The sequence below is a fragment of the Sebastes fasciatus genome, chromosome 9 (assembly GCF_043250625.1).
Source record: "Sebastes fasciatus isolate fSebFas1 chromosome 9, fSebFas1.pri, whole genome shotgun sequence".
Lineage (NCBI taxonomy): Eukaryota > Metazoa > Chordata > Actinopteri > Perciformes > Sebastidae > Sebastes > Sebastes fasciatus.
Window position 1 is genome coordinate 33,251,037 of NC_133803.1, and position 8,924 is coordinate 33,259,960.

Consider the following 8,924-nt stretch of genomic DNA (forward strand, 5'->3'; position numbering starts at 1 on the left):
TAATTTTGGAATAAAGTCTTCATTTCTGATTTAAATTTATCTAAAATAAAAACCATAATAGCCGGAGCATTCATTCTTTCTGCAGCAGAAAGAGTAAGACTTCTGTCTTCTGTCTAACGTGTCATCACGTTGTACACTTATGATGACGTTGTTATGTAACGTGACGAACGTGACGTGACGAACGTGGCGTGACGAACGTGGCGTGACGAACGTGGCGTGACGAACGTGGCGTGACGAACGTGGCGTGACGAATGTGACGTAACAAACGTAATGTAGCGAAACTAAAGAATATATATTGCTAAGAAGTGAAAGTCAATTGTTCGTTCCATTGCAACATCAGCGCCCAGCAGCAGAGCTACGCCTGAAAAGCGACTAACGGACGCCAGTAAAACTAAATATTTCTATTCTATTGTCATAATTTGAATGTCTCTACTGAAATGTCCTGTGTTGAACAATACAAATATTATAAATATGCATACTATCATAATTATTTACTTAATTATTTATTAAACTTTTTGCCCGGCCGCTTCCCAGAGGAGCATAAAGTGAGCGATGGACATAAATGGAAGTTTCAGCACACAGATTTTGAGATCAATCTCAAAGTTTTTCATGTCAAGGATCCAAAATTGGATGTCCAACAGACCACAGACCATGGATGTAGAAGAGGGTCCAACAGAAGATAATAAAAGTGATGAATTAAAGCCAATATATCCATTACTACAGCCGGATATAGCTGGCAGGAAGCTGGCAGAACCGGATATGTCATATAAACGTGCAGGACGGTGCGGTCCCGTTGGTCTGATGCACGTTCATTATGGCGAGGAAAATAACTCTGGATTCAGCTGTTACTACTTTCAGGAAATCATGATTTAAATGAGGGATATTTAAGTGTCCTACTGGGAAGTTGGTTTAACTCAAAAAATAAATGATCCTCTGATTTACAGACGTCTCTTTATACATCCATGGACATAGACTCGTTGGTGTTTTCAGTCCAAAATGGCGGCAGAGTTTCATCTCTTTGCTTCTAGACTCTTTGACAAAACTATCACTGCTATAAAAATGAGCAACTATCAGAAAATAAAAATTGTACATAGTTCAAATAATGTTATAATGTAATGTCCGAATTGTTTAGGAAAAATCTGATTTGAAGATAGTCCAAGAAATTACATCACAATAAACAAAAAAAATACGGATGTAGGCACTGGGGAAATGTTTCTATTGCAGATTAAACTATCAAAATAATGTTATTAAAATAAGCATATCTCAAAAACAAAACAAAAATGCATAGTTCAAATAACTAATAGAGTGCTAGGAAATATTTTTTCCATATTTCTACATTTAGAAATATTTTGGATCAATATGTTTTGTGTGTTTATTTGTAAAATGTAATGAAAAAAATGTTTGATTTTTTTATATTTCTTTTAATTTATGACACAATTTCAACACTTTTGTCAATTATTATGGTTTAATGACTTACATAACCTTTTAGCTGAGGCTGTACAGATTTTTAGGGATATCAATCATTTGAAGATACTCAAAGAAATCACATCACAATAAGCAAAAATACCAAAGTCGGATCATTTCTATTGCAGAGTTCACAGGGTTCAATTTGTAATCCGTGAATCCAACTAAAACACGAGACTCATAATTACGTCACCCTTCTCACTGCAGCAACACTTCCTGTGCTAAATCCATGTGCACAGGAGGTGCTCAGTAGTTTTTTGGTGCATGATCCTTAACCGTGTCTTTTGGTATCAATAATGAAGGAGGGCTGCATTCTACATATGCATATTTAATGTGAAGACATTTAGTTATCTGTCACACATAATCTTATAGTCCTCCTGACTAAAGGCTGATATGAGTGGGGAAACCACATTAGTAAAATATTAATCACATATTAATTGTATGTACATGGTATTTTTGTCGGCTGATATTCAGACATTTTGTTTTCACTTCATCTTTCAGTCTGACATCATGGTTATTTTAGCGGTTTCCTGTTTGTCATTTTGCTCCTAATCAATAAAGTTGTGACTGATTGGTTATCCGTTTGGTTATTTGCCCAGTAGACGTTCATATTTCCATTTTTTTCCTTGAGCACTTTACAGACTTCTCATCCATGTTGGTTTAAAAGCTGCAGGTTCAAAGTGTATTCCTGTCCTTGGAAACATCAGTTGAGAAAACAATCTCACTACAAACTCCATTCAGTAGCTGTATACTAGATTTTCATTATGTCACATGATCTTTATCAGGCGGCAACCTGCGGTCTGAGAAGTGAAGCCAATGCGATAGTCCCTTAAAGCAGCAGGGGGCGACTCCTCTGGTTGCTAAAAGAAGTCTGGTTGTATAGAAGTCTATGAGAAAATGAGCCTACTTCTCTCTTGATTTATTACCTCAGTAAACATTGTAAACATGAGTTTATGGTCTCAATCTCTAGTTTCAAGTCTTCTTCAATACAGCATGATGTTCATTTAGTAAATTATGGTCCCATTTAGAGTCAGATAGACCATAAAGCAGGGGATGCTTTAGGGCGGGGCTACCTTGTGATTGACAGGTCGCTACCACGGCGTTGTCCGCTCTGGGAGTTGTCCGTGTTTTCGTCTTACAACTTTGGCCGTTGCCATCTTTTGTTTTTTTAATCATCTGGAAGACGTCTGGAACCAAGATAAACATTCTGATTTTGATTTATTTATGATTGAACCTGTTTGTATTTTCTTACACAAAGCATCGCAAAAAAACATTAAATATTAGAAGTGTCTGTGATGTTGAGGTCCAAAGTTCAGACGTTTAGAAAATGACGTCAGCACCAGGTCCATTTCGTAGTGGTTCTGGAGCTGTCGATCATATCACCTGATCTTCATCAGCAGATAGAGTTGGACGATGTCGTCATGATGTGCTCGGAAGCCCAGACGTTCCTAAATGGACCTTGTGGTGAGATCTCTCCTGTTATGACCTCATTCATTAATGTTCCCATCGTTTCCAGTTATCACCCAGTATCCCATCATCCTCCACTCCTCCACTGTGTGCAGTTCAATCCAATCTTTATTGCCCCTTGAGATGAATATGGATTGCAGACGGAGTTAACAATAAAATAATGAAATAGAAATACACAATAAAAAGGCGAAGTATGAATGCAATAAAATAAAGGAACACAAGTAAAAGCACAAACAACGCTGATAAAACCCTGCAGGGAGTCAATAGCTGAATATACTGCTATAAAAATCACACCGGTGCATCCAGCAGAATGAATAGGTGACGTATGACTGACAGTAATAAGGTTTACAAACAGCTCTATTCAGTTGTGAGAAGGAGTCTAGACATTTCTCTCTGCACTGTGAGTGAATAATGGGACAGCTAGTTAAAGAAAAAACCCTCTTGAAAACAGTTTAACAGTTTAAAAATAGCAACTGGAAAACATCTCAAAGTCTTGTTGTTCGGTGCTCTGCTTCTCTGTGGATATCATGAGGTATTTCCAGTGCAGCTACAATGGAATAAAAAAGTAAACTACAAATGCAGCACAAAACCTTTCAGTTATCTAGAACATCAACAGTAGGCTAAACATCCTGTTTTGGTGTCAGTCCCTCAGGATTATCGAGCAAAGCGCTCCTTTCTAAACTCTTCATTTTGCACATTCGACTGTCACACAGGGAGAAAGAAATCCACCAAGAGAGGAGGAATACGCGGCAATCTCTCCGCCGACGGTAGCCCCGAGGGACCGAGAGTACAATGCATCCAGCAGACAAGTTGCGTTATCAGTAAAAGGATCCGATTCTCCCTCTTAGGATGAAGAAACAGCGTGCTCTCTTGCTGTCAGTATCACTGCTGCTCCTGCTTATTGCTCATTACCTGAACGTAAAGCACAAAGCTAAGTACAACAAGTTCACACCTGTTCTCTTGGGGTTGTGGAAGTCATTGATGGGAATGTAGGAAATCATCTAAAGTAAATGTAGACAAGGAGGAGGTGAGATTCACACAATTACAACTTCAGCACAAAATAACTGCTGGATCGCGAGGAGCATCACAGACTGATGAGATCTCAGCGGCGTACAGGGATGGGCAACCCGTTCTCACTTCCAACTCGTCATATACTGACGCTTTGTCAGACCCCTCGTCGTCACTTTTCGGTAGCATTAAACATGTGCTAAAACGACCCCTCCCTCGCTGTCACTTTTCGGCCACACTAAACGCGCTAAAACGACCCCTCGCCAACACATTCTCATTTCCAACTCGTCAAATACTGACGCTTTGTCAGACCCCTCGCCGTCACTTTTCGATCACACTAAACACGCGCTAAAACGACCCCTCGCCGTCACTTTTCGGTCGCACTAAACATGTGCTAAAACGACCCCTCGCTGTCACTTTTTGGTCGCACTAAACACGCGCTAAAACGACCCCTCAGTGTCACTTTTTGGTCGCACTAAACATGTTCTAAAACGACCCCTCGCTGTCACTTTTGTGACGAACAGTTTGTGACGAACCGGGCTTTCAACTAACTCCAATGAAAACCCGCCCGTCTCGTTTTTCGACAGTTGAACCAAGTGACGTGGTATTAATAGCATGAGAGTCCGTTCAGAGCAGGAGTTGAGGTGGAAACACAAGACAAACACAAGACCATCCATCCCGAACTCCTCCCTACACAGCGTTCGTCGCTCTCTATACTTCCCAATCCATAATTACGTGGATACGAATTGGTTTCGTGCTGACCATCATGAAAAAAAATTGAAATTTATGTCTATGTACACGAATCAATACATTCAATTTCGTGACTATTTCACAAACTGCTGTGCATCTTGGCTGGTAGTTAATGGTACGTCTCCTACCGCTGCTAAAGTGTGCTTTGTGTGGCAGTATCGAACGCCGACAGCTGTGACAAAGCGTCTCTATTTGACGCCTTGGGAATGAGACCAGGCTGGGGATTCACATAATTACAACCACTTCAGCACAAAATAACTCCTGGATGGCGAGGAGCATCACAGACTGATGAGATCTCAGCGGGGAAAGAGACGGCGAGGTGATGGGAGGTCTGGGTCTTCATGCAGCAGCACTCTTTTTCCATTTTTATTCTTTCGGAGCAGGTAGTTGCCTGGGTGGGCCTGGCTGGAGCCAATCTTTGCTGCCCTTTCCTGCCCCTGGTGTCGTGCAGCTCCTTGACGGGGAGCGGCTGACAGCCGATGACCCGCTCAGCAGTCAGCGGTGCAGACGAGGTGCTGCAGTTTGTCCTTGGAAGCAGGAGGAGGCCGAGCCAGGACGCTTTCGATTATTGCCTCGGAAAAATTGGGCTGTTGTGCGGTGTCAAGTTTTCTCAGATGCCACGGGAAGATCGACTGTTGTGCTTTCCTAATTAGGCAGGAGATGTTTTCTTTCCATCTGCAGGCAGTTAGTGGACTCATGTGCAGCCATGTGTGTGCTTGTGTTTGTGTGTGTGTACATGACATGCATGCCCTCTGCAGAAAAGATCGATGTTTGTGTGAATATGAAGAAGGCGGTTATGGAGAAAAATGGTCTTGTAGCAGATATAGTGATTTATTAGACTGCTCTCACAAAGATCCTCTCAGAAAGAGAGGAAGTTAGCTGGAGGCGATGTAACCCACCTCTGTTTTCATAAAGCCTTTAGCCATGCAGTCAGGAGTTAAAGGTTAGTGTATAGACGCACACATGCATTTGCCAGCTAACTGAGCTGCGAGGTAAAAGGGCGCCATGCATGACAAAAGGCGTTATAAATAAATGTCTACATAGGGAGCAAGTCACGTTTCGCACTAAGCACGTGCTAAAATGACTCCTCGCAGTCACTTTTCAGTCGCACTAAACACCCGCTAAAACGACCCCTCAACTTCACTTTTCGGTCGCACTAAACACGCGCTAAAATGACCCCTCACCATCACTTTTCGTCGCACTAAACACGTGCTAAAACGACCCCTCACTGTCACTTTTCGGTCGCACTAAACACGTGCTACAACAACCCCTCGTCGCCACTTTTTGGTCGCACTAAACACGTGCTAAAACGACCCCTTGCTGTCACTTTTCGTCGCACTAAACACGTGCTACAACAACCCCTCGTCGCCACTTTTTGGTCACACTAAACATGTTCTAAAACGACCCCTCGCCGTCACTTATCCATGGTGAGGAGTTACTGCAGCTATGGGCGTGGCTATTATATATGCACACATGCATTTGCCGGTTAACTGAGCCGGCGCCGTGCATGACAAAACGTGTTATAAATAAATATCTCTGCATACGATGACATGAAATAAAGTCAGAGCGTGACAGCAGAGAGGATGCTGCTAACACATGGCTCGGCGACACGTCTGCAGCCAAGGATGCTGTTACTAGAATAAATTCATTGTCTCACTCTGGGACTCATTAAAGCACACTACTAGTACCGTCATTATGTGGGCACCCAAACTGAGTCAATGTTGTCCCTTACCCTCGAAAAACCAAAGGCTCATTAAAACACACGAGAGCAAATGAGCGCCCAAAAGGAGCAGGCGTGTGTGACCCATTTTGGCTTTGTTTGCTGTACGACACACACACACACACACACACACACACACACACACACACACACACACACACACACACACATGTCCTGAACAGGGAACTGAGACAGGAAGTGGAGGAAGGCCACACATGTCAAATGTGCCAAATGAAATCACATTAGTAACTTAAGTGAAATCGAATTAAAATCAAGTTGAATCAGCAGCTGAAGCGGTGAAACCAACGCTGCTGCTGCTGCTGCTGCTGCTGCTGGTTGGCTCGCCGCCCTGCAGCCATGACACCATCTCACGCTTCTGGTTACAAAAACAGGGGTTTCTTCTCAAACACACAACGGACTGCAGGACTCTGGTGTTACAGAGGTTGATGCTCTTCTTCTTCTTTCCCCTAACATCCCCTCCCCCCCTTAGATGACCTACACAGCCGAGGTTTGTAGATAGGTTCATCCAGGCAGTAAAAGTCCTACCAGGGGTGTCTTAATTGACCAGCGGTCTCTGCAATCAAACTATTAAATAGAAGCAAAATGCTAATAAAACAGTCTTATGTCCACTGGCCAGATGGCGGCTCATTAACAACTTTTTTTTATGCTCAGGACAATCATTTGTATCGTAGAAACACAATTATTTTTCTCATGAATCGACTGCACACATTAGTTTCTGCCACACTGGAGTCTGCAACATATTTAATTTTTTTTACATTTATTTTAGTTAGGGCTGTCATTTGATCAATCGCGATTAATCACAAATGAATCGCACATTTTAGGGATATTTCTCAAGTATTTAATCCTCTTGTCAACATGGGAGTGGACAAATTTGCTTGCTTTATGTAAATGTATGTATATATTTATTATTGTAAATCAATGAACAACACAAATCAATGACAGATATTGATCCAGAAACCCTCACAGGTACTGCATTTAGCATAAAACAATATGCTCCAATCATAACATGGCAAACTGCAGCCCAACAGGCAACAACAGATGTCAGTGTGTCAGTGTGCTGACTTGACTATGACTTGCCCCAAACTGCATGTGATGATCATAAAGTGGGCATGTCTGTAAAGGGGAGACTTGTGGGTACCCATAGAACCTATTTACATTCACACATCTGGAGGTCAGAGGTCAAGGGACCCCTTTGAAAATGGACATGACACTTTTTCCTCGCTAAAATGTAGCGTTAAGTTTGGAGCGTTATTTAACCTCCTTCCCGACAAGCTATTATGACATTTCATATGATACCAGTATCTTCAATCTCGCTTTAAAACTCAGCTCGCTACAACCTAAAGATCACAGGTTGCGTTAACGCGTTATCACGTCAACTTTGACAGCCCTAATTGTCGTTTTCATACTCATCAAACAGGATCAATCACTCATTAACCTTAACAATTTGTTGTTTAAATACGCTCATGTTACAAATATTACATCCATGAAATTGTTATAAGTAATTATACTCTGTTGTGAGACTGAAGAATGACGATGCTTTTGTAATAAACACTGATTCAATGAACTTAATGTCCTCGCAGTTTCCGTTTAATTATGTCAAACAAACTGTTAATTGCATTTATATTTAATTTTGTTAATGATATATGTTTGTGTAAACTCCTCCTAAATCATTCTGAAGTTTGTAGAGTTTATTTGTTTCCTATGTATGTACAGATGTGTGTATATGTATGCACACATCATATTAGCCTACTTTCTTTTCTTCTTTTTTCTCTTTTTTAATCTATTTTTTTCAATTTAATTACATTTTTTATTTTATTTTTATTATTTTATTTCTGTTTATTCTTGTGGTTATTATTTTCTTTATTTCTTATTTTTCTACTTTACTATCATTATAACTTTCTCGCTATACATATATAAATATTTAATATTATAATAATAATATTATAAATATTTATGTTAACACGTGCACTCCTTCAATAAAGTATTAAATATATATATATAATTCATCCAATCATCTCCAACTTTCAAGCATTCTTCTTCTTCTGGACTCAAGTCATGTTTTTTTGACTCACTTGTCTTGATTATTTTTGTGCTACAGGTCACTCAGTTATATTTTTTACAGGTGAATCTGATTAAATAAAGTGTTAACACAAAGTAGAATCTTAATGAAACTTGACATAGTTGGTCATTTTATAACTTTAACTCTGCTGACTGTATTAAATGTATTTGATGGAATTTTCCTTGAAGGTGGTTCTTTAATAATCAGATCTAAAACTTAACACACTGAGAAAATCAGTTCAATCAAAATTCAATAAAACGTCTCCAACAGGCTCCATACCAGAGAGATCTGGAGCTCCCAGCTACTTCTACATTTCTTCTTGTTCTCATTCTGATATCGATCATTCTGATATCGATGCTTTCTAAGAATATATGTTGGGATGTACTTCTTGACCACCACACTAGTCAGAACCTCTCTCATCTGTTACTCCTCAGC